Source organism: Gorilla gorilla, chromosome 7, assembly GCF_029281585.2.
Source record: "Gorilla gorilla gorilla isolate KB3781 chromosome 7, NHGRI_mGorGor1-v2.1_pri, whole genome shotgun sequence".
Lineage (NCBI taxonomy): Eukaryota > Metazoa > Chordata > Mammalia > Primates > Hominidae > Gorilla > Gorilla gorilla.
The window spans coordinates 144,992,434-145,018,852 of NC_073231.2; positions in this window are offsets into that span (position 1 = coordinate 144,992,434).

Sequence of the window (26,419 nt, forward strand, 5' to 3'; positions counted from 1 at the left end):
CTTATATTTCTTAAGCCTCAGCTCTCTATAAAGGGGGATGGGGATAACATGCTTCTAATGGTTTTAAGGATAGTATAAAAAATCTTGAAATACAACCTGAACCTACTGACAGTAGCCTGATCTAATATTCCAAATTATAATCACTTAAATATATGAGAATACAATTAGATTAGCAAAATCCACGGTTCTAACTATAGACTTTGTCCTTAAGTTTTTGAAAGGTTTTAATGATGATAACAGATGAAGAAATTGAAGTCGAGTTTTGGTGCTAGTTTAAATAATTGACTTCTTACTATGTATGTGACAACCATTGTACAAGGTGCTCTTCATACAATACTTCTAATGCTTCCGGTAAACATGAATAGACAAGTAGGGCTTTACAAGTGAAATACACTTCCAAAGTTCACATAGCTAGGAAGTGGCAGAATTGAAATTAAAATCAGATGGGATTTTTTTCTCCATAACATCAAGAACAACTGAATAAATGTTATGCAGTCATGAATGAAGTTCAGTTTCCTCCTCCCCATGAAATGAGTTCTGTTGAGCTCAAGACACAATGTGGGAGGAGTTTGCATGAGCAAGCTTCCTTTGAGCATCAGGAGACACCTCATGCTGGATCACACAGCTGGCCCTCCTTTATTATGTTCCAGCTGATGAAACCACCACGGCTCCCTTGCCTATAATGGAGTGTTTCAATTTGGGTACAGAATGAAAGATGCAGGCTTCCTCTTCTCCTCCAGAATCTTAACGCAGACTGCTGCACAAAGCTTCCATTAAGAGGATGGTTTGCATTTTTCTTCCTGGGTTTGCCAAATACAAGATCAGGATGTTTCATTCTCAGAGGTAACTGATACCAGCACTTCACAATTCAAACCAATAGATACTTAGGGAGCTCCTACTTTGTGAAAGAACCTGAATTAGGTATTGCGGGGCACTGAAAAGTAGACAATATGTGGCTGTATTATTGTAATTTATGCAATTGTCACGATGCTGAGTAGTAATTAGTAATAGTTGAGTGGGTAGTAATTAGTAATGGTTGCAGTGTTGAAGTTAAAAATGAGGGTAACAAGATACAGTTGTCCTTCAGTATATGTGGCAGATTGGTTCCAGGACATTTGGATATCTCAGTCTTTATATGCTCAAGTATGGAAGTCACCCTGCAGAACCCATGTATGTATAAAAGCCAGACCTCTGTATATATGGACTTGGCACCCTGCAAATATTGTCTTGTGTTTTTAAGAGACAGGGCCGCCTCTGTCACCCAGGCTGGAGTGCAGTGGTATAACCGTGGCTCACTGCAGCCTTGAACTTGTGGGCTCAAGCAATCCTTCTGCCTCAGCCTCCTGAGTAGCTAGGACTACAGGCATGTACCACCATAGCTGGCTATTGATTTTTATTTCTGGATTGGTATCACCATGTTGCCAAGGCTGTTCTGAAACCCCCGGCCTCAAGCAACAGCCTCCCAAGTCACTGGGGTTACAGGCATGAGCCACTGTGCCCAGCTCCTAATATGATAATTCCAATTCATATTTGATTGGTGGAAACCTGCATAGTTCAAAAAGGGTCAACTGTATTGTGTTCAAAGACATTTTCTGGTGGGTATGACTGGATCTCGAACACAGAACCTCTAGTTCTCAACCTTAAGTACATTCCATTTCATGCTTCTTAAGAGCTCGCGCTACAATGATGTCTCACTGTAATGATTTCTGGGACTTTTTCACATAATGGAGCCATGAACCCATAAGCCCGTGCTGAATTTCCAGTATGTGTGAAGTACCAAGGGTTTGAAGATAAACACATATTGCTCCTGTCCTAAAGAACATTAGTTCTGTACCTTCTGATAGATGGCCCAGATTTATATCAAGGTTTCATGGATAGTTTGGTGATATGTTTGAAAATGGATTCCCATTGGAAAAAAAAATTCCTTCAAATATCCATATATAAAATATATTCATATCCTAGATTTTATTCTGCAGTGAAGTTCTAGCCTATAGGGCCCCTTCAGAACCACAGACAGTTCTCATGAAAAGCCAGATCCAGATGTCCTTCTGGGTTCAGGACCCCCTCCTCATGACTTACACAATGGGCTATACAGATGACATTAAAATGTATGTCTCAATTCCCATCAGTTTATTGATACTATGGGCATTTTCCTTATTGCACAAACTCCTGAATTGAGCATATTGTACTCAGTCACACATACTCATCACTCTGTCTCAGCCCCTTTAACATTCTGCCTGACATTTCTAACTAGTGTTTGATCTGTTAATGAGTGAGTGGTTTTCAGAGAACAAGACCAATGTCACATTCCAAAAGCAAGTTCTGAGCAACAAAATCATAGTTCGTATCTCACATTGGACTGACTCAAACCCATGTCTGAAAGCCAGACTCGGACTTTTGAGGGAGGAATTTTTGGGTCCCTACTTAATGAGACTATGCTGTATCTTTGTGACAATTAAAGATATCTCCCCTGTGGATGGGTATTTGTAAATGACTATGTGGATGAATTAGGAAAATTTCTGTCTTGGGGAAAGGAGGGATCAGAGAAGCTCAATTCTAGTTAGGATTTTCTGAGATATATGTGACCAGATTAAACAAACATATGCCACAGCTTGGCTTTGGGGACTACCAGGAGAGACTTTTATGCAGCTCTGGGAAGCATCACTTTAGCCTATGGAGTCTATGGCGAGAAGGGCACAGGCCCAAACCCTGGCTTTGTTCTCTTACAGCTTGTGTTGCTTTGAGCAAGTCACTTGGCTGCTCTTAAATCATAGCCTCATTTGTTCGAGGTAGATAACCCATTCTCTTGCATACTCAATAGGATGAGAGAGCATATGTGAAGATGCTTATAACAGAGCAGGCATCAATATTTGTCATTTTCAGACCCAAGACAAATATAGAAATAGAAATGTATTTATGCTTATGGAAGGATGACTAGATCAATTAATCTCTGGATTTGAAAAACTGTGTATTAAGATTTCTCTTTTCCAGCATTGTTTATCACAGTAGAATATCCAGCACCTATTGCCTATGGCAGTGGCATTGATATTGTAAACTTGCGGTGTGTCTGCCTGTCTCATTCACTCACTATCCCTGTTCCCTGAGATCATCTTACACATCAGCCATGTGTACTGGAGGACTTGTCCTTGGCTCTGCTTTCGTGGGGATCTAAATTACAAAGAACATCTGTGACTTCTGCTTTCAGCTCCAAAATGTAAAGATCTTGAATTTCGTGCTTTTATCTTTATAAGAAAAAGCTAAAAATCAATGACAGGTATTTGATACCTTTTCAAGAGTGAAGCTTGCAGTGCAACCGCCACCCTGAAATTTGGAGAGACAGACAAATCCAGAAAGGTTAAAGCCTTTCTACTTGAAGTAGAGCCAAAAACTGGTAGGAGTTCTTAAGTGGTAATTTTAATAAACTGCTGGGAACTGAGTATGGACTAGCATAAGGGACAAACTCTTGGGGAGCTACAGTCTTAGGAGGCCCCCTTACTTTAGGGGGCTTCACCTCCAGGAACCCCACCAGGTTCTCAGGAACCAAGAAAGATTCCCTCCTTGGCTCTGGCAATGGGCTGGCTGGAAGAGTAATCCATGTGAAATAAATCCACAGCCTTCCCCATAACAAAGGTCTTCTCTCCAGAGCCATGGGGAAGGGTATGCCTCTCCTCCAGGCCCCTCCAACTGTCCTGTCTCACCCAAGGTTGGAGGGCTATACAAGAAGAAAAACTTGTGGAGGTCACAGGTCAGAGAAACCCACTAAACAACTGAAATTTAATTGGAAGATTGTACAGCATTCTCCTTCTTCCATATCTTAGCACCACATCAACAGAGCCCCACCAAAGTAACAATGGATTAGAGCTGAAAGAGCTTCAAGACAGGCTGTCATGAGCAAGAATAAGTAGGAAAGCCCAAGGTCAAAGAATAAAAACAAGGACATTAGGGGAATCTGAAGCCTCTGGCACCTGTAGCCACATGAAATACTAAAGGTCAAATGCTAGCCAGATTAACGTAAGTCCTCATACTAGAGATCCATGTACCTTTGTTCCTATGACCTGAAATACCATATCCAGCTTTAAACAGTAACAAAGACACAAGCCAGGCCCAGTGGTCAAGTCTGAAAAGAAGAAAAAACAAGCATCAGATCCAGATTTGAATCCTGTGACACAAATGTTAGAATTATCAAAGAAATCTTAAAATAGCTGAATATGTTAAGAGCTTTATTAATTGTAAGTTTGTTTCTCTCCTTGAAATTCACATATTGAAGCTAGAATAACCCTCAGATTGGCTACCTGTGGAGATATGGCCTAGACTCATGGTGAAATGCGGTCATGAGGGTGCACCCTGACCCAATGGGATTAGTGTTTCATGAGAAAAGACACTAAAGAGTTTACATTTTCCTTTTCTCCCAAAGAAGGCTCAGAAGAAAGACCATATGAGGACAAAGCAGCTCTCTACAAGCTAGGAAGAAGAGCCTCCACCAGAAGTTGTCTGGAACTTCTGACTTGGACTTTCCAGCCTCTAGAACTGAGAGAAAGTAAATTTCTATTGTTCAAGCCACCCTGTCTATGGAATTTTGTTCTGGAAGCTCAAGCAGACTAATATGGGCTCTAATAAAAAGACAAATGTAAGAACAGATGGGTAATATAAGTTGAGAAATGGAAACTCTAAGAATCAGAAGGAAATGTTCAAAATCAAAATAACAAAGAATGTCTTTGAGCTCATCAGTTGACTTGAGGCAGCCAGGAAAATCAATAAGCTTGAATATAGGTCAATAGAAACTTCCCAAACTAAAATGCAGAGAGAAAAAAATAGAACATTACATCCAAGAACAGTGGGACAACTTCCATAAGATGTGGTGTGTGTGTGTGTGTGTGTGCGCGCGTGTGTCTAGCTAGAATATTTAGAACAGAAGGAATACTTAATGGCTTAAAGAGTTCCAAAAAATACAAAAACCAGAAAGCTCAACACCAAACATAATAAATATACACCTAAAAGCTACATATAGGCACATCATGTTACAACTGCGAGAAACCAGCGACATAGAAGAAATATTGACAGAAGCCAGGGTGGAAGGGGCCAGAGGAGAGGAGAGGAGGTTAGGAGAACCAAATGATACCGAAATAAAAACTGGGAAGAATGACTTAGAGAAACAAATTTCTCATGAGAAACCATAAAACCAACAATGTTGCTATGGTTTGTATCCCTCGAAGTTCATGTGTTAAATTTAATCCCTAACGTAGCAGTGTTGAGAGATAGGATCTTCAAGAGGCGATAGGATCATGATAGGTGCTAGGATGGCTCTGCCATCATGAATGCAGAATGGGTTAGTGATTGCAAGAGTGAGCTTGTCCCTCTCTTGATCCATCTTGCAGTCGCTTGCCCTTTGCTTAAGTTGATGCAACAAGGCTCTCACCAGATGGTGGCATGTTGATATTGAATTTTCCAGTCTCCAAAACTGAAATTTTTCTTTATAAACTACCCAGTCTGTAATATTTTGTTACAGCAATGCAAAACAGACAAAAGACAGGTACCAAGGAGTGGAGCTGTTGCTTTAACAAATACTCAAAAACATGAAAGTGTAACTAAGGTACAGGCCACACATCTCTTGAAAGCCAAAATTGAGAGAAGCTTTTGAAAAGGAAAGTTAGCTGTATTCAAGATGCCAGCAATCCAGAGGAGGCAGTGAACTTGTGTTTAAAGACTACCTCTCCAAGCTGTATGTCTGGATCTGGGGTTCTTAAGGGAAACTAAGGGAGGACAAACAATGACCAAAGCATTTCTGTGAAATGGTTGTCAGTTAATCATTGCTTTCTTGGTTAATGTCTTGTGGCCTTCTGCAGGAGCCATCAGGCTGTTCTTCTCAGGCTGATTAGCCCATTCCCAAAGTTCTTGGTCTGTGTATTTTATCTCTGAAGGTCCTATTTTCCTAAGGCTGCTTTTTAATATAATCTACAAACTCAAGCAAAGCAATAATATACAAGCAAACAAGCTCTTCTGTTACAGGACACCTGGGTCTGGAAGCAGGGAACCTCAGGCCAATTAACCCAAACTTCCTAAAGCCTAAACCAAAAGGAGAAACTCCATCTCCCTAGGGTGGAAGAACAAAGGATCAAAGGCTAGTCTCTCTCTGCAGCCCTCTCACTTCCACCATGTCTCAAGTGGAAAGGGAGAGTGCCTTGGAGTGGCCTTGGGCCAAGCAGGGACCATCACTTCATCTGCGTAGAGTGCCAATTCACCTCAGCCTTGAATTAAATTCACCTTAGCCTTCAGCCACAGACCAAATCCTTCATATGAGGGGTAACAGATAGGAACCTCAAAAGGAGTACTTAAAACCCAGAAAACTTTGTAATTAGGCCCTTAAGCCATTTGCTTGGGCCCACTCCCACCCTGTGGGGTGCTTTCTCCCTTTAGTAAATTCCTGCTTTGTTCCTGTGTCTCACTCCTTTGTGTGTTTTGTCCAATTCTTTGTTCAAAATGCCAAGGGACCTGGACAACTCATACTCACAGCCTTCCAGTGACAGTTTGAATGTGTTTCCCAAGATTCATGTGTTGGAAACAAACTTCAGTGTGAGAGGTAGGACCTTTAAGAGGATATTAGGGCTCTGCCCTCATGAATGGATGAATGTCATAATTGTGGGAGTGTGTTTGTCACTGAGAGTAAGTTTGTTATGAAAATGAGTTTAGCCTTATTCTCATGTTGTCACCCTTCTTTCACCACAGGATGACATATACTTAATATTTTCAGCCTCCCAAACTGGATCTGGGATTCTTAAGGGAAATTAAGGGAGGGACAAACAATGAACAAAGCATTTCTGTGAAATGGTTGTCAGTTAATCATTGCTTTCTTGGTCAATGTCTTGTGGCCTTCTGCAGGTGCCATCAGGCTGTTCTTCTCAGGCTGACCAGCCCATTCTCAAAGTTCTTGGTCAGTGTATTCTTTTATATACAAGCAAACAAGCTCTTCTGTTACAGAACACCTGGCTAAAGCTGGGTTCATGTAGATGTACAATAGTTGTATACATTAATTGTAGCAGGACGAGCCACAGACAAAACCTCTCGGACACCGAGTTGTAGAAGGAAGGGCTTTATTCAGCTGGGAGCATCGGCCAGCTACTGTCTCAAAATCCGAGCTCCTCGAGTGCACAATTTCTGTCCCTTTTAAGGGCTCACAACACTAAAGATTTCACATGAAAGGGTCATGATTGATTTGAGCAAGCAAGGGGTACGTGACAGGGGCTGCATGCACTGGTGGTCAGGGAGAAACAGAACAGGGCAGGGAGTTTCACAATGTTCTTCTATACAATGTCTGGAATCTATGAATAGCATCAGTTTCTAAGTCATAAGTTGATTTTTAACTACTGGGTTTAGGCCAGGCAGGCCCAGGCCTGGTTTCAGGCCTGGCGCTGGGCTGCCTGTCTTTGGTTTTACTTCCTTGTTGTTTTTAACTGAGTATAAAGCAATGTAAAACAATATGAGAGGGTCTCTCTCTTCTCTCATAATAAGGTACATGTGATTTTGATAAAATATACAATATATAATGATCAAATAAGGCATCACCTCAAATATTATTTCTTTGTTAGAAACATTCCAATTCCACTATTCCATTTTTAAAAATAGAATAAACTGACTAATAGCTGCCCTATAGTGCTACTAAATGCTAGATTGTTAGTCTCACCAATGTATCACAATGTAGCAGTCTTTCATAACCCCAGATATCACCTGAAGTTCTTTGACTCAGGTCTAAGAAAGTTAAGGAACGTGGACACCAAGGGTGAAGTTGGAGTGGAAGTTTTAATAAGCAAAAGAAGAAAGCTGTCTGCTGCAGAGAGGGGACACAGAAGAGGGTTGCTGTGTTTACAGTTGAATGCAAAGGCTTTTATAAGAAAGCCATAAGGGCTATACATCTTATCTGCATAAGGCGTGAATTTCTGGTAGCTTCACCCCATCCTCCTAATGCACATGCAGGCCCTTTGCTTGAGTTACTCCATATTGCTTTGTTCCCCTTACTGCACATGTGCCAGGGGATGGAATATTCCATTGTGGGCATGTCTATACAAGTCACCTGTATAGCCTTTCTTATCTGTGTGGTTGTGGGTATGTCTCAGGCAAGCACCCCTGTGCAAGTTCCCTTGTCTCTGCAGGCTGTTCCTTTGTTTGGAAGAATTCAACCAAGCACCCACCCTAACTGTCTGCCTAACTGGTTTCTTCCTTTCTCCTCTCAAGATCCTATTCCTTCTAATTGCATTTTGTACCCATTTAATCAGGCCGTCTTCATGCCCACCTCTCCACTACTCCTCCCAATCCCTAGTCACTTTCATTTTACTCTGTCTCCATAAGATCAACTTTTTTAGCTCTAACATGAGGGATGACATAAACTATTTGTCTTTAAAAATTTTTTGATACCTTGTGTTTATATATACTTGTGGAGTACATGTGAAATTGTGTTACATGCATAGGCTATAATCAAGTCAGAACATTTAGGGTATTCATCACCTCATGTATTTTCTGTTTTGGGGGAGATTTAAAGTCCTGCCTGGCTTATTTCACTTTAACACAATGTCTAGTTCCATCCATGTTGCCATGAATTACAGGATTTAATTATTTAATGGCTGTGTGGTATTCCACTGTGTATATATCCCACATTTATTCGTCTGTTGTTGGATACCTAGTTGATCCTATATGTTGGCTATTGTGAATAGTGCTGCAATAAACATAAGAGAGCAGCTATCTCTTCACAACACAGATTTCCTTTCTTTTGAATATATACCCAGCAATGGGATTGCTGAATCATTTGGTAGTTCTGATTGTAGCTTTTGAAAGAACCTGCATGTTGTTTCCATAGTGGCTCTACCAATTTATATTCCCACCAACAGTATCCAAGTATTCCCCCTTTTTCCACATTCTTGCCAGCACCTTTTTTTAATAAGGCATTTTAACTACAGTGAGATGATATGTAATGGTTTGATTTGCCTTTCTGCCTAGTGTTGTCAAGTATTCTTGATATTCCCTTTGGTCATTTGTCTCTTGAGAAATGTCTATTCAGATATTTTGCTTCAGTTTCTAATACATCCTGGTTGTTAATCCGTTGAGTTGGTTAGTCTGAGCATGTTCTATAGGTTGTCTCTTCACTCTGTTAATTGTAACCTTTGTGCAGAAGTCATCACAGAAATACAAAAATTCTAAAATTTACATGGAACAACAAAAGATCCAGATAGCCAAAGCAATGCTAAGCAAAAATAACCAAGTGAGAGTCATCACATTACCTGATGATATGGTTTGGCTGTGTACCCACCCAAATCTCATTTTGGATTGTAGCTCCCATAATCTCCCTATGTTGTGGGAGGTAATTGAATCATGGGTGTGGGGTTTTCCCATGCTGTTCTCATGATAGTGAATATTCCCAGGAGATCTGATGGTCTTATAAAGGGCAGTTCCTCTTGCCTACCTCTATGTAAGACATGACTTTGCTCCTCATTCACTTTCTGCCATGATTGTGAGGCCTCCCCAGCCATGTGGAACTGTGAGTAAATTAAACCTTTTTCCTTTATAAATTACCCAGTCTCGAGTGTGTCTTTATTAGCAGCATAAGAACAGATTAATATAGTAAATTGGTACTAGGTAGGGCAGGGTGGGGGGGTGCTGCTGTAAAGATACCTGAAAATGTGGAAGTGACTTTGGAACTGGGTAACAGGAAGAGGTTGGAACAGTCTGGAGGGCTCAGAAGAAGGCAGGAAAATGTGGCAAAGTTCGGAACTTCCTAGAGATTTAGAGGGTTCAGAAGATGGGAGGTTGTGGGAAAGTTTGGAACTTCCTAGAGGCTTGTTGAATGGCTTTGACCAAATGCTGCTCCTCTCAGTTGGAGATGAGGAACTTGTTGGGAACTGGAATAAAGGTGAATCTTGCTGTGTTTTAGCAAAGAGACTGGTGGCATTTTGCTCCTGCCATAGAGATCTGTGGAGCTTTGAGAGAGATGAGTTGGGGTATCTGGAAGAAATTTCTAAGCAGCAAAGCATTCAAGAGGCAGCAGAGCATAAAAGTTTGGAAAATGTGCAGTCTGATGATGCTATAGAAAAGAGAACTCCATTTTCCAGGGAGAAATTCAAGCTGGCTGCAGGAATCTGCATAAGTAATGAGGAGCCAAATGTTAATTACCAAGACAATGGGGAATATGTCTCCAGGACATGTCAGAGAACTTCACAGCAGCCCCTCCCATCACAGGCCTGGAAGCCTAGGAGGGAAATATGGTTTCCTGGGCTGGCCCCAGGGCCCCACTGCTCTATGCAGCCTCGGGACATGGTGCCCTGTGTCGCAGCTGCTTCAGCTCTGGCCATGGCTAAGAGGTGCCAACATACAGCTCAGGCCACTGCTTCAAAGAATGTAAGCCCCAAGACTTGGTGGCTTACATGTGGTGTTGGGCCTATGGGTGCACAGAAGTCAAGAATTGAGATTTGGGAACCTTCACCTAGATTTCAGAGGATGTCTGGAAACACATGGATGTCCAGGCAGAAGTTTGGGGCAGAGGCAGAACCCTCATGGAGAACTGCTAAGGCAGTGTAGAAGAGAAATGTGGGGTCAGAGATCCCACAGAGTCCCCACTGAGGCACTGCCTAGCGGAGCTGTGAAAAGAGGGCCACCATCCCCAAGACCCCAGAATGGTAGATTCACCAACAGCTTGCACCGTGCACCTGGAAAAGCTGTAGACAATCCCAGTCCATGAAAGCAGCCAGGAGTGGGGCTGTACCCTGAAAAGCCACAGGAGCAGAGCTGCCTAAGACTATGGGAGCCCATCTCTTGCATCAGTATGACCGTGGATGTGAGACACAGAATCAAAGGAGATCACTTAGGAGCTTTAAGATTCAACTGCCCCATTGGATTTCAGACTCATCTGGGGCCTGTAGCCCCTTTGTTTTGACCAATCTCTCCCATTTGGAATGGATGCATTTACCCAATGCCTTTTCCCACATTATATCTAGGAGGTAACTAACTTGCTTTTGATTTTATAGGCTCATGGCAGGAGGGACTTGCCTTGTCTTAGATGAAAATTTGGGCTGTGGTCTTTTGAGTTAATGCTGAAATGAGTTAAGACTTTGGGGGAACTATTGCGAAGGCATGATTGTTTAGAAATGTGAGAACATGAGATTTGGGACGGACCAGAGAGGAATGACATGGTTTGGCTATGTCCCCACCCAAATCTCATCTTAAGTTGTAGCTCCCATAATCCCCACATATTGTGGGAGGGATTCGGTGGGAGGTAATTGAATCATGGAGGTGGATTTTCACCATGCTTTTTTCATGATAATGAATAAGTCTCATGAGATCTGATGGTTTTGGTAAAGGGCAGTTCCTCTATACAGGCTCTCTTGCCTGCCACCATGTAAGACATGACTTTGCTCCTCATTCACCTTCTACCATCATTGTGAGGCCTCCCCAGCTATATGGAAATGTGTGTCCATTAGACCTTTTCCTTTATAAATTACCTAGTCTTGAGTATATCTTTATTAGCATGAGAACAGACTAATACACCTGACTTCAAATTATACCACAAAGTTACCATAACCAAACAGCATGACACTGGCATTAACAGACTTATGTACCAATGAATTAGAGAACTCAGAAATTCACTTATTTACAGCCAACTGATTTGGACAAAAGTACAAAGAACACTCACTGGGAAGAGGACAGTCTCTTCAATAAATGGTGCTGGGACAACTGGATATCCATTTGCAGAAGAAAGAAATGAGACCCCTTATCTCACCATATTCAAAAATTAACACAAAATGTATCAAACTAAATATAAGGCCCAGACTATAAAGCTACTAGAAAACATAGGGGAAACACTTCAGTGCACTTGTCTGAAAAACACAAGACCTAAAATGTACAGGCATCAACAATAGACAAATGGAATTATATAGAACTAAAATGTTTCTGCACAGCAAAAGAAAGTGACAAGGTAACCTACAGAATGGGATAAAGTATTTGCAAACTATTCATCCAACAGGGGATTAATAACCAAAATATACAAGAAACTCAACAGCAAAAATCTAAAGACAATCTGAACAGGTATCTTCTCAAGAAGATATAAATGGCCAACAAAATATTTCAACATCACTAATCATGAGGTAAATACAAACCACAATGAAGCATCTTCTTACCATAGTTAAGATGGCTATTATGAAAAAGACAAAAATGCTGGTAAGAATGTGAAGAAAAGGGAACCTTGTACACATTGGTGGGAATGTAAACTAGTACAGTCACCACAGAGAACAGTATGGAGGTTCCTCAAAGTTTAAAAATATATAACTACCCTGTGATCCAGTAATTCTACTGGGTAGTTACCCAAAGGAATTGAAATCATTACATCAAAAAAGACATCTGCACCCCTATATTTATGGCAGCACTATTCCCAATAGCCAAGATAGTCAAACTAGGTGTCCAACAGACAATAAGGAAAATGTGGATAAAGTACAATGGAATACTACTCAGCAATTAAAATCCTATTATTCATGGCAACATGGATGGAACTGGAGGATATTAAGTGAAATAAGCTATGAGCAGAAAGTAAAACACATGTTCTGACTCATACATGGAAGCTTAAAGTTGACCTCTTAAGTCAACAGTAGAAACTCAATGATATTCTGAGGCTGAGAATAGGAAAGGGAAAAATAGGGAAAGATCTATTAAGGTATACACAATCACAGCTTGAAAGGAGGAATACATTCTAGTGTTCTATACCACTGTAGAATGACTATAGTTAACTTATAGTTTCAAGGATACTATAGATAGATACTAGAAGGATATTGAATGTTCCCAACACAAATGCAACTGGAAACCAAAAGACAGCAGGAGTAGCTATACTTATCAGGTAAGCTAAAAGTCAGAAACTTTAAAATTAGATAAGTCATTCATTAATAAAGGGGTCAATTCATCAAGATATAACAAGTATAAATACATATGAATCCAACTAGGAGCACATAAACATGTAAAGCAGATATTAATAGAATTGAAGGGAGAGATAGACTCTAAAATAGTAGGGAAATTTAATACCCTACTTTTAGCAATAGATTGATCATCCAGAGAGAAAAATCAGAAAACATCAGACTTCAACTATACTTTAGATGAACTAAGCCTAGCAAGACATTCACAAAACAATTAACCCAAAAATGCATTTTTTAAAAGCACAAACAATTTTCTCCAAGATAGATTATATGGTAGGTTACAAAGCAAGTTTTAGAAACTTTAAGATGGGAGTATATGCTCAAGGCAACTTGAAGTTGCAGAAACTATAAAAGAAAAACCGTAAGATTGAAAATCATGTTACGTATCTTTTCTGAGCACAGTATTAAACTAGAAATTCAGAAAACTTACAAATATATACAAATTAAACATGTTGCTAAGCAATCAATGGGTCAATGAAACAATTAAAGTTTAAATGTCTTGAGACAAAGTGGTGTATAACATTCCTAAAGGTATCAGATGCAGAAAAAGCCATTCTGAGCATTTATAGCAAAAAATGCCTCTATCAAAGATCTCAAAAAACCTAACATTACACAAGGGACTAGAACAAATTAAGCCCAAAGTTAGTTAAAAACAAAAAAAATGAAATAAAGACCATAGCAGAAGTAAACAAAATAGACTAGAAAGAGAGAATATCAATAAGAGTTTTTTCAAAAATAAGCCATTAGCTAAGACTCAGATTTGAAAAATCAGTTCTTTTGAATTTCTGATAACAAATTCAGAGAATCATAAGAGCCTACTATGAACAATTATGTACCAAGTAGATCACCTAGAAAGTGGATAAACCCCTAGACACATACTGCCTACCCAGATTAAGGCACAAAGAAAAAATCTGAACATACCAATAATGAGTAAGATTGAATCAGTAGTAAGGTCTCCCATCAAAGAAAAGCCCAGGACCTGATGGATGTGCTGAATTCTACCAAACATTTAAAGAATGGTTACCAGTACTTCCCCAACATTTCTAAAAATTCAAGTGAAGGTAATACTTCCAAATGCACTTTATGAAGCCAGCATTACCCTGATACCAAAGCTGACAAGGACACGTTAGACTAACATCCCTGAAGAACATAATGCAAAAATCCTCAAAACACTAGCAAACCAAATTCAAGAGCACATTAAAAGCACTCACAATCGAGTGGGGCTTATCACAGGGCTGCAAGAGTGGTTCAGTATGTGTAAACTCATAAATGTGAAACCACATTAACAGAACAGACAAACCATAAGACCATATCGATAGATGCAGAAAAAGCATTTGACAAAACTGCCTTGTAATGAGGCATCTCAAACTAGGTACAGAAGAAATGAACCACAACACAATAAAGGCCATGTGACAAAGCCACAGCTGACATACTCTATGGTGAAAAGCTGAAAGCTTCTCCTCTAAGATCCTGGAGCAAGACAAGGATGGCCATTTGGATACCTCTATTTAACATAGTACTAGAAGCCCTAGCCAGAGCAATTAGGTAAAAAGAAAGTAAAACATTTCAATTAGAACAGAAGTTAAATTGTCCCTGTATGCAGATGATCTGATACATGTAGAAAATCCTAAACACATCACTAAAAACTTATTAGAACCAATAAATGACTTCAGGAAAGTGGCAGGATACAAAATGAACTTACAAAAATTAGACATGTTATTAACACTATCTGAAAAATCAGGAAGACCATCCCACTTACGACAGCTAAGAATGTACTCAAAATTAAGCAAGTAAGAACCTGTACGCTGAAAACTACAAGATATTGAAAGAAGTTAGATACAAATGAAAGAGACCCTGAGTTCGTATTGGAATAATTCATACTATTAAAATGTCCATACCACTCAAAGCAATCCAGGGATTCCACATAATCCCCATCAAAATTCCAATGTTGTTATTCAAAGAAATAAGACAATCCTAAAACAGGTATGGAGCCATAGGAGTGTCTCCCACCATAGCCAAAGCAATTCTGAGCAAAAAGACCAAAGCTGGCGGCCTCACACTACCTGTCTTGATTATTATAGTTTTGTAGTATGTTAAAGACAGCATGGTGCTGACCTAAAAACAGACACATAGACCAATAGAACAGAACCAGAGAACCTGGAAAAAAACTTTCAAATTAGATTTATATTCAATTTATTTCTGACAAAGGTATCAAATATAAAATGGGTACAGGACAATCCCTTTAAGAAATGGTGTTTGACAACTGGATATTCACATGCAGAAGGATGAAATAATACCCTTATTATACCATGTACAAAAATTAACATGGATTACAGACTTAAATGTAAGACCTGAAACTACAAAACTATGAGAAGAAAATATAAGGAAAAATCTCCATGACATTGGTCTGGGAAATGATTTCTTGGATAGAATTTCAAAAATGCAGGCAACAAAAGCAAAAAAAGACGAATTATATCAAATGAACTTCTGCACAGCAAAGGAAATTAGACAACCCATGGATTGAGAATATTTACAAACACACTTCTGATAAGTGGCTAATATTCAAAACAAATATACCCGCTACATTTTGTGTTCCCTCAAATTCAGATGTTGAAATGTGTTCTCTCAAATTCAGATGTTGAAACTTAATGGCCAATGTGATAGCATTAATAAGGTGCAGCCTTTAAGACGTGATGAGTACGTAAGGGCTCCTCCTTCATAAATGGGATTAGGGACCTTATGAAAGAGGACTTATGCAGTGTTGGGTTATCTTGCCCTTCTGCCATGTGAAGACAGTGTTGTTCCCTGTGTTAGTCCATTCTTGCACTGCTGCAAAGAAATACCTTAGACTAAGTAACTTATAAAGAAGAGGTTTAACTGTCTCACAGTTCCATAGGCTGTACAGGAAGTGTAATTGTGACATCTGCTTGGCTTCTGGGGAGGCCTCAGGAAACTTACAATCATAGCAAAAGGCAAAGGGGAAGCAGGCTCTATTAGGGTTCGCTAGAGCGAGAGAGACAGGACTAACAGGACAGATATATGAGCAGGAGTTTATTAAGGAGTATTGACTTACATGATCACAAGGTGAAGTCCCACAACAGGCCGTCTGCAAGCTGAGGAGCAAGGAAGCCAGTCTGAGTCCCAAAACCTCAAAAGTAGGAAAGCTGACAGTGCAGTCTTCAGTCTGTGGCCGAAGGCATGAGAGCCCCTGACAAACACTGATGTAGGTCCAAGAGTCCCAAAGCTGAAGAACCTGGAGTCTACTGTTCTAAGGCAGGAAGCATCCAGCACGGGAGAAAGATGAGCGGGAAGACTCAGCCAGTCTAGCCCTTCCACGTTCCTCTGCCTGCTTTTACCCTAGCTGCACTGGCAGCTGATTAGATGGTGCCCACTCAGGGTGGGTCTGCCTCCCCCAGTCCACTGACTCAAATGTTAGTCTCCTATGCCAGCACCCTCACAGATATACCCAGGAACAATATTTTGCATCCTTCAATCCGATCAAGTTGACACTCAACATTAACCATCACACAGGCACATCTTACATGGCTGAAGCAGGTGAAAGAGAGGGAGGGGAGAGGTGCTACACACTTTTAAACAAGCAGATCTCATGGTAACTCATGATACGGTACTAAGGGAGGATGGTGCTAAACTCTTCATGAGAACTCAAACCCCATGATCCAATCAGCTCCCACAAAGGCCAAAGCTAGGACAATTGAAAAGTACCTCAACATTGGTGATTACAGTTCGACATGAAATTTGGGTGGGGACACAAATCCAAACCATACTGTCCCTACCACAGGATGTAGAAATGAGGTGCCATCATGAAGACAGACTGGGATTCCTCACCAGACAGACTGCTGGTGACTTGATCTTGAACTTCATCCAGATCTAGTACTTACAGCCTGCATAGCTGAGAAAACGTTTATAAATGATCCAGTCTGTAGCGTTTTACAGAGCTGTGTTTCAGCAGTACAAATGAACTATGACCGTACCCTACTGATATAAGATGTTAAAGGGGGAAACTGTATGTAGATTATATAGGAACCCCCTGTACCATCTTTGTAATAATTCAGTTAAGTAAAAAACTGTTCTAGAAAGGATAGCTGACCTGAGCCCATCCTTCTATTTCTGAAAGGACTGTAAAATCCATAACTTCATATAGCATACCCTGTTGGGAGTCAGATAGGTTTTACTTTGTCTGTGTGCCTCATCTCCAGCTTTGGATTTTTTTTCTTCAACATGCAGTTATATCTTTTCTTAAATTTCCCTTAGGTTTTCGGGGCCACTCTGCCTCAAACTGAAAATACCCATGAGTTTATATCCCCCCAGGCTGCCCGTAGCTAATGACTGATGGGTCCAGGAACATGGGTTCCCAGGTCCTTTGTCTCAGTTAAGAGTCTGAGATTACACCAAGAAGCTCTGGAATGTAGTTAATCAGCAGAAGCCAGCCTCCACAGGACCTTATCTGAAATCTTAATTTTACTTGGATTCTTCCCCTTTGCCATCCTGTTTTCTCCACTTCATTACCAACTTGCACACTTAATGAGACATTTGCACACAAACCTTCATCACAGGGAATCTGATGGAAAAGAGAAGGTAAAAGTGGTTCTAGGAAACAAATTCTAGGAAGGGAATTCAGGACCCAGATCACTCATTGAACAGGTGGCAAAATGGACCCCATCAATAACGGTAAACAGTGTTGAATGCTCCTACTAAATGGTAACATTATAACTGAAGCTTTCATCCATGGAAAACTGGGGTGAGATAGACGTAGATTTGTGCTGACTTGTTTATTTTTGGCACTTAGAAGATGTAGGGGAAATGAAAAGGACCATAGTGAAAAATAGAAAAACTGAACACAGAAAGTGACAGACTGAAATCATCCAATGACAAATTTAAGATGTAGTGCAAATTTCAGAAAGCCATCATGACCACATCTTAAACATACTTCTTGTGGCAGGGGTGGACTATTGAAGACCAGGCCCAGGACACAATTTTATGGATAATAGATCTTCAGAGAGAACTGTATTTGCTCTCTGGGAAAGTTTCCTAGGCCAAAGTCAAGGTCCTTATGGGGAAAGAATGGTACCTTGAAACTTGTGATGAGAGCTTGTGGGTGGATGTGCATAATACTTCTTTAAAAATCCAGATCCCCTCAGGCTTCCAGGCATGAAAAACTGGCTACTCACCCTACTAGAAGAAATCAGCCCTCATCCAGTTACCGGTGTCCAAACAGAAGTTCAACTGAGGCAGATACCTTGTCAACATAATATTTGCCCTCCACAATATATGCCCTACTTCTCCTGAACTCTAGATCAACATATACTCTCTGTGCTTATGATAATGCAATGGGGGCAATGGTAAAAGAATAACAGAATTACTTACCAAAGAAGATGCAAGATCTGACCAAAACATGTTATCCGGAACTAGTATGCCTGGGAGTCGATCTTCAAGGCACCAGCCCAGATCCGGGTAAACTATGAAGCAGAGCAAGAATGAGTAGTACCATAAAGCACCCTCCCAGGGCTTGGGACTTAATGTGTTGACCAAGCGTTCTGGGGGACAGACAGTTCTAATTCACTGCTGGAAGGGATTATGTAAGCTTTGAGGGGAAGAAAAAGATGTCTCACATGGAATGAGGCAGAGACGCGAGAACTGTCGCAAAGTTTTAAGGCAGTGATCAAAAGGCTCAGCCAAGAAGGCACACAAGAATGGGTCTGCTATATCCAACTGGAAAACCCGTTAACTGATTACAGTTCTCTAGGGGAAATAAAGAATACTGTCCGCAATTAAATGAAACGTCCTGGTGGGGAAACAACTGACGTTGTTGAGAAACTCAGCATCTCCAGGTGGAGGCTGATGCTGAGAGATGATGTTACAGACCTGGGTCCCCTAGTGTCAGTAGGCTGATGGGATGACAGAACAGCAGAGGCTGGGAGAGACAGCAATTAACCATCAGTAACAAGGCTTATATAATCACCATATGAGATAGCAAGGCCACAATGACAAGCTAGGATCTTTACCCAATTTACCCCCAGAGGTCTTTGTTGATGGACAATAGACCATAGTATTCATAAGGGTAAGATATGTAGGCAGCCAACAAAGGAATCATTTGTGTATTAGTGCATATATGTGTAAAATACACATGCATTAAGAGAAAAAGGGAGCTTGGGTAGAGGCAAATGCAAAATTGTGATCTCTCTCAATTCTTCAGAACTAAGCCAGTTCAGTCTGAGGACACATCAGTGGAAGGAGGGACAAGTTCACCTTGAGGATGGATCTAGCAATGCCATGATACTCATAGTTAGGATCTAACTAAAACCTGAATAAATCACTTGTTACGGTGATTTTCTCAGTCCTTTCCCCCAAAGGATTCTATGGTAATTTTATGAATAACTGGGCAATGGGAAGGAGCATTTATTTATAGAGGTTTTGGATATAGATCTGAGCTGGCACAGTTCTAGGGGGTCACAAAGCCCTCACAGAGAAAATAAGGCATTATGAAGGTAAGATGACAAATAGAGTTCTGACCCAGCTCTGATAAGTAATAGATTCAAACGGTCCAACAGTCTTCTTAGTCATTTCCCCAGTTTCCAAATGCGTAATCAAAATGGACGTAGTTAGCAGCTGACACAATGCTCAAACTAGTTCTGACTAATAGAGAAGTAATTAAACTAGAAAAAGCCCTAAAGAGTATACAAAAATGACATTCCCTTTAGCCAGCATGGTCATAATCAAGTCTCCTTGTGGAATGGAAGAAATTAGCATGCGTGTAGGGAGTTGCTGGGCCCATTATACCTCTGGTTAATTCCCCAGACTGGCCTGTAAAAAGACAAAGTGAATCATCGTATTTGTTAGGATGGACTTTCTCAAAGTAAATGCTCTTGGGCTACTGGGGTCTAAATCAGCTGGAAGTGCCCGGGAGTTTACATCTCCCCGGAGTGACCATTGCCAATGACAGACATGTGCTAGAAGTTGAAAACCCATGTCACATTCTCCTGGACCATTTTACTTTGGCCATTGTGGATATTCATCTTCATGCAAGTGGGACCTGAAAACACCATTGCCCTAACTGCATATGGCACATCTCAAGTTTTCACACTGGGGCCTCTCTTTTCTCAGAGTGGGAAAGGGAAGGGTCCAATACACATTGATGAACTCACTCCCTTGTGAGTAAGACAGCGTTTTATCAGTTACATTTCAGAGATGAGGATACTGGGTGCAGGAAAGCTAAACTAAGTAACTCACTCAAAGTCACCGTGCTGGTGAATGTTGAGGTCAGAGTTGTTTTCTGAAATTATTTTCTTCCTTTTCTCTAGGGGGCATATTTTCATAGTGATCAGTTAGCTATGGAGGAAGTATCTTGACACAAAACTGTGCAGCCCAATAGTTGAATGTGTGCTTTCCCACTTCATTCATATGGAGACAACTTGAACCTATCCCCTTATCTGTAAAATCATCCCTGGGTAGCTCTGGGTAAGTCATCCCAAACTTCTGTGTCTGTCTATTCTCCTTTAAAATGAGGGAGACCTGAATAGCTTAGCTGTAAAGTATGTTGTTTTTCTATATTTTGTAACCTCTAGGATATTTTTTCATTTTCAAAAGGAATTAACAGGAACATTTCTACCCTTAATACTATTCTGGGAAAATAAGTTCCATCTGTTTCACATTTTCGTCTGTCCATTATTTATGATATATTCATTTGTTTTCTAAATAGCAAGGCAAGATGAAAGTCAAATGAGAGAAAGTGGTTAAGGAGTGTATTTAAACACACATGCACATATACACAAACATACACATAACAGTAACAAGAAATTTGAAACTGCCTTATGACTTCAAGTGAAACCTATTTTTGGATTTACCACCACATTCCCCTGTTCATGAATAGGTGGAAAACATGAAGATCCCAACACAAGTTTGCAGGCATATCATGCATTTGTCTTCAGGTTTAAAAGCTGTTTTTAAAATAGTACCATAAAATGCAGCATTTAAAATACCTGCAAGGAGAAAGAATAATTATTCCTCTGGAGGCGAAATGGGAGGGAATTTGGAAGGATGTTTAACAGCTTCCAGTCCTCATTACTAAGCTGAGATTTTTCAGCACATACAGACTACTTATTTATAATGTACACCCTGTCTGCTTCCAGAAAGAGTCAGAACAGCCTTTTTCCCTTATCCTGCATTTTGAGCATGTGCTGGTAACTAGTTTGGGCTTGACACTTACCTTCACCTGAACTCTGCAGCGAGCCACTCTGAGCAGATGCGATGTTCCCCTGGTCTCACTCATCTTCGCTGGGCACCATTCCTCTTGCTCACTTGCATCTGCTAAACTACCTTCTAGGCCCAGGGCACTGAGTCTTTCCTTAAAGTGCCTGCCTATGAATCTGGATGAAAGGAACGCGCTTGTGCTCAACACAGGTCTGCCTCATTACCCACTTATTATATTGGACACACTATTGTGCCTTCTTATCCCTCACCCCATGTTATCCTGAAGATCGAGTCTGCTTAGGAATTCCAGAATACTTAGAAATGTCCCTTTTATTACCAGTGTTTTATTGCAAATGCATGTGAATAGTGCTTTCAAATGTGCGAATTTTACATGCAATGATGTTGAGGTTCAGAACCTTTAAATAATTAATTCATTCATCCCTTAGTAAAATAATTAAAAATATATGAACAGTGTGATGAGATGTTTTTAGTTCACTAAGAATCTGGTAGGGTTTTAGAATTACAACATTCTGATCAATCATTTTGCAAAAACTGTAGGCTGTCAGGAGGTAGAAAAGGAACTGGAGGAAGAACAGGACAGGAGGAGAATGAGCTGCAATTTCCTCATTTTCATAGGATTGAAGGACAAAGTCTTGCTTGCCTCATTGCATTTTTATACAGATCAAAGGAAGTAACTCGTGAGTCAGATTTATGATTGGTAAAACTTGACAGTTAAGTTGATTATTAGCTAACAGCCATTCACGCATGTGCAATTTTCAGATGCTGGTTTTCAATTGCTAAACAATTTACTTCAGCTTTGAGTTCAGTTTCCTCATAGATCAAAGGTGGGATTATGTGCCTATCTCACAAGTGACTTATAAATACATAACTATACCATTAAACCATCGAGTTCCTAAAGTGTAGCCATAGGTTAAAAAATATATAACTATACCATTAAACCATCGAGTTTCTAAAGTGTAACCATAGGTTATAATGATGGGCATATATTTCTACGTGCTATGCGCTCTAACGCCATTGGACAAACCTCTTTCAGATTGGGTTATCCATGAAGCCGGCTCTTGGGTGGAGTTTAATGTGTGAAATCCTTATTAGAAACCATTCTGAGGGTTGGCACCTCTGGAAAAGAAGGAAGCAAGAACAGGTAGAGAAAGAAATGATGAAATTACTGAGTATGTGAAAGCTTCTTAGTGCATTTCCTGACACCTAGGCAACTTAGAGTGCAGGGGCTGGGGTGGAACAAGGGAAGGGGGAAACAATATTTTTCTTTTTTTTTATTATACTTTAAGTTTTAGGGTACATGTGCACAACGCGCAGGTTACATATGTATACATGTGCCATGTTGGTGTGCTGCACCCATTAACTCGTCATTTAATATTAGGTGTATCTTCTAATGCTATCCCTCCCCACTGCCCCCACCCCACAACAGTCCCTGGTGTGTGATGTTCCCCTTCCTGTGTCCATGTGTTCTCATTGTTCAATTCCCACCTATGAGTGAGAACATGCGGTGTTTGTTTTTTTGTCCTTGTGATAGTTTTTCATGCGAATTCAGCGAACAGCTGTTTGACAATTCTGATGGGCCTGTCTTCATAGAAGAAACTTAGAAAACAAAGGTCAGTAGGTATATTGGTCAATTTTTACGCTGCTATAAAGATATTACCTGAGACTGGGCAATTTATAAATAAAAGAGGTTTAACTGACTCATGGTTCTGCATGGCTGGGGAGGCCTCAGGGAACTTATAATCGTGGCGGAAGGAAAAGCAGATACCTTCACAAGGCGGCAGGAGAAACTGCCACTTTTAAACCATCAGATCTTGTGAGAACTCCCTCACTATCAAAAAAACAGCATGGGGGAACCGCCCCCATGATCGAATCACCTCCCACCAGCTCCCTCCCTCAACACATGGGGATTATAACTCAAGATATGGTTTGGCTGTGTGTCCCCAACCACATCTTATCAGTAGGATAAAATACAACCTCCACCATGGGAACTAATGTTGGGCCCACAACTGATAATCATTGTTTCCTTCCTCCACTATTCATTCTAGACCCTCATTGCTTTCACCTGGTGCCTCTGCTTATCTTGGTGGCTCACCTGGGAGAGTGACCCAAACTCTCATCCCTGGGGGATTTGAATTGGCTTGCTGCACTTGTCCATTGTATTAGTCTGTTTTCATGGTGCTGATAAAGACATAACCAAGACTGCGTAATTTACACAAGAAAAAGGGTTTAATGGACTTACAGTTCCACATGGCTGGGGAAGCCTCACAATCATGGTGGAAGGCAAGGAAGAGCAAGTCACATCTTACATGGATGGCAGCAGGCAAAAAGAGAGCTTGTGCAAGGAAACCCCGCCTTATAGAACCATCAAATCTCATGAGACTTATTCACTATCATGAGAACAGCATGGGAAAGACCTGCCCCCATGATTCAATTATCTCCCACAGGGTCCTCCCACAACATATGGAAATTGAAGATGAGATTTGAGGGGGACACAGCCAAACCATATCATCCATTTACCATCACAATTCAGTAAAGGGAGCTCCAAGAGGTAGCCAAATGGATTACTCAGGCGCTAACAATATTTCTGCCTGCTGCCTTTGCATTGCAGCAACCCTATCTCCTCCTGATGATGATCAAGACTTCTCCTACTACAATGGTCACTTTTTTTGCTTGCTGGTCCCTGGACATAAGCAGCCTGCAGTTCCCAGATGGAAGCTATGGCTTATAGTTCAACAGAACACTTGCTATACCTGTTAGTGAAACTACTTTCCACTGGGGATCAGAACATCTAATCCTGCAAAGCCCAGAGTTACAGGGTCAGGAGACAAATTTTCCAAGTGGGTCACTTGGAGTTGTGTGAGGCCCTGCTGGCATCTGCCTCTTTATTTCAGGACCTATATATTTTTTCCTAATGGGAAGATGGCACCATAATGTCTGTGATTCAATATACCTCCTGCATTCTGGAGGCTGGTGCTGAATTTTCTTAAAATACTGCCTCTCAGCTAAGGCTTTGGCTGTGCCTGCAGTTTGCTGGTAATCATAAGATATATATGTCATATAACATACTGTTATAACAGTATATAACAGTCATAACTTGGTGGTCATAAGATAATAGTATGTTATAGGACTTGTATATCTTATGATCACAACTCCTCATGTTACATAAAATGGGTACCCTGATCTAATGAGATATATTATGTAGGACCACAAGCCAGGGGATCAAATATTCAATAAGGCCTTGGGTAGGAATTCTGGCTAAAACACATAGGAAAAGCAAAACCATACCCAGAATATGTCTTCCATCAGAATAGGTAACTGTCTTTTTTATCATGGAAGGATCCTGGTATACTCAATTTAGCTCCAAGTTGATCTCCTTGAGTAAATAATCCACTTCAGGGGCTATGTTTTGGTCTCTGTAGGGCAGTCAAGGTTCAGAATAATCTTGGTAAATGAGAGACCAGGCTATTTGCCCCATCTGTATAACTTCCTTCCTGTCACCATAGTTGTTGGATTCATGTGTTGAAGAGTGTCAACAATTAGGTAACCAATGTGAGCCTAGCTTATATCAACTGGGCAAGTTGTTTGGTCTAATTGGTTGTTTAGCACCTTATCTGTAAAGTATAATCTCTGGTTGAGGTAGCAAATGATACCAAGTATTTGAGGCCACTCTTGCATAGCTATAAAGGAATATCTGAGACTATGTAATTTATAAAGAAAAGAGGTTTAATTGATTCTGAAGGCTGTACTGAGAACATGGCACCAGCGTCTCCTTGGTTTCATTGGAGGCCTCAGGGAGCTTTTACTCGTGGCAGAAGGTAACGTGGAAGCTTGCATGTCCCATGGTGAATGCAGGAGCAAAAGAACAAGTATCGGGGGAGGGTGCCACACACTTCTAAACAACCAGATCTCTCGAATGCATGAGGACAGCACCAGGCCTTGAGGCATCTGGCCCCATGACCCAATACCTCCCGCCAGGCCCCACCTCCAATACTGGGGATTACAATTCAACATGAGATTTAGTGGGTACATATATTCAAACTACTACCAAGATATCTTTCCTACTACTAGCTATTCACGTATGTAAAAACTTCATACCTCTTTCAAAATTTCTCATTTAAAATCTTAGTGTTTGTCTTTCCATGTCTATGAGCAGCTGGCCATGTCAGCTGTGAGTGCACATGAATCAACGTTATCACCTTGGACTACTTGTGTCTTTACACAAGTGGATAACTAGGTGCAGCCTATGAAGCTTTGCCCATTTGGAGGACTTCTTTCATCCTGGGTGAGGGAGGAGGATTAGATGAAGGTAAGGAAAAGAGTGAGAGGACTGAGGACAAAAATAATGCGTTCATCAGTGAAGCTATTCTATATGATACTATAATGGTGAGTATATGTCATTATACACTTAGGCAAATCTGCAGGATGCACAACACCAAGAGTGGATCCTCATGTAAACTGTGGACTTTGGATCCATCAGTTATGACAAATGTACCCTTTTGCTAGGGGTGCTGGTAGAGAAAAGGTTGTGCATGTGTAGGGGCAGAGGGTGTATGAAAAGTCTCTGTACCTTTCACTCCATTTTGCTGTGGATCTAAAACTTCTCTGAAAAAGTAAAGTCTATTTTCAAAACTCCATAAAACTTTGTTAATGCATAACAAAAAGCCTTGTATCTGTACTTCCAACCACCAGAAACTTCTTTCAGTTTCTCAAACCTACCTCTTCCACCCTCAAACTCTCTGCACTGCCTGTTCTGATTGCTGTGAGTACTTTTTTCCTCTGTTCTTTGCTCCACTCGATCATTTTATTCCTTCAGAGCTGAGCTTCAGTGTTATTTTCCTGGGAAAGCCCTTCCTTTATCCCTGCCCTGCTATTTTTCAGAAAACTATCACATCCGTTCTTTTTATAGAATGTTAACGATTTATTCATTTACTGTTCATGCTTGTCAACATGAAGATGTAGACCATGCCTTTGTTATTCACTATTGTATCCCCAGCGCATAATACAGGGTGCTCTCAGAATGGATATACACTTCTATTAGGGTTCTCCAGAGAAACAAAACCAACAGGATGAAATACATATATAATGGTATTGGCTTATGATTGTGGAGTTGAGAAATCCCATAATCTGCCACATGCAAGCCCAAGACCCAAGAAAGCCAGTGATGTAGTTTGAAGGCCTGAGAGCTGGAGAGCCAACAGGGTGTATATTCTAGTCTGCATCTGAAGGTATGAGAGCCAGGAGCACCGAGGGCA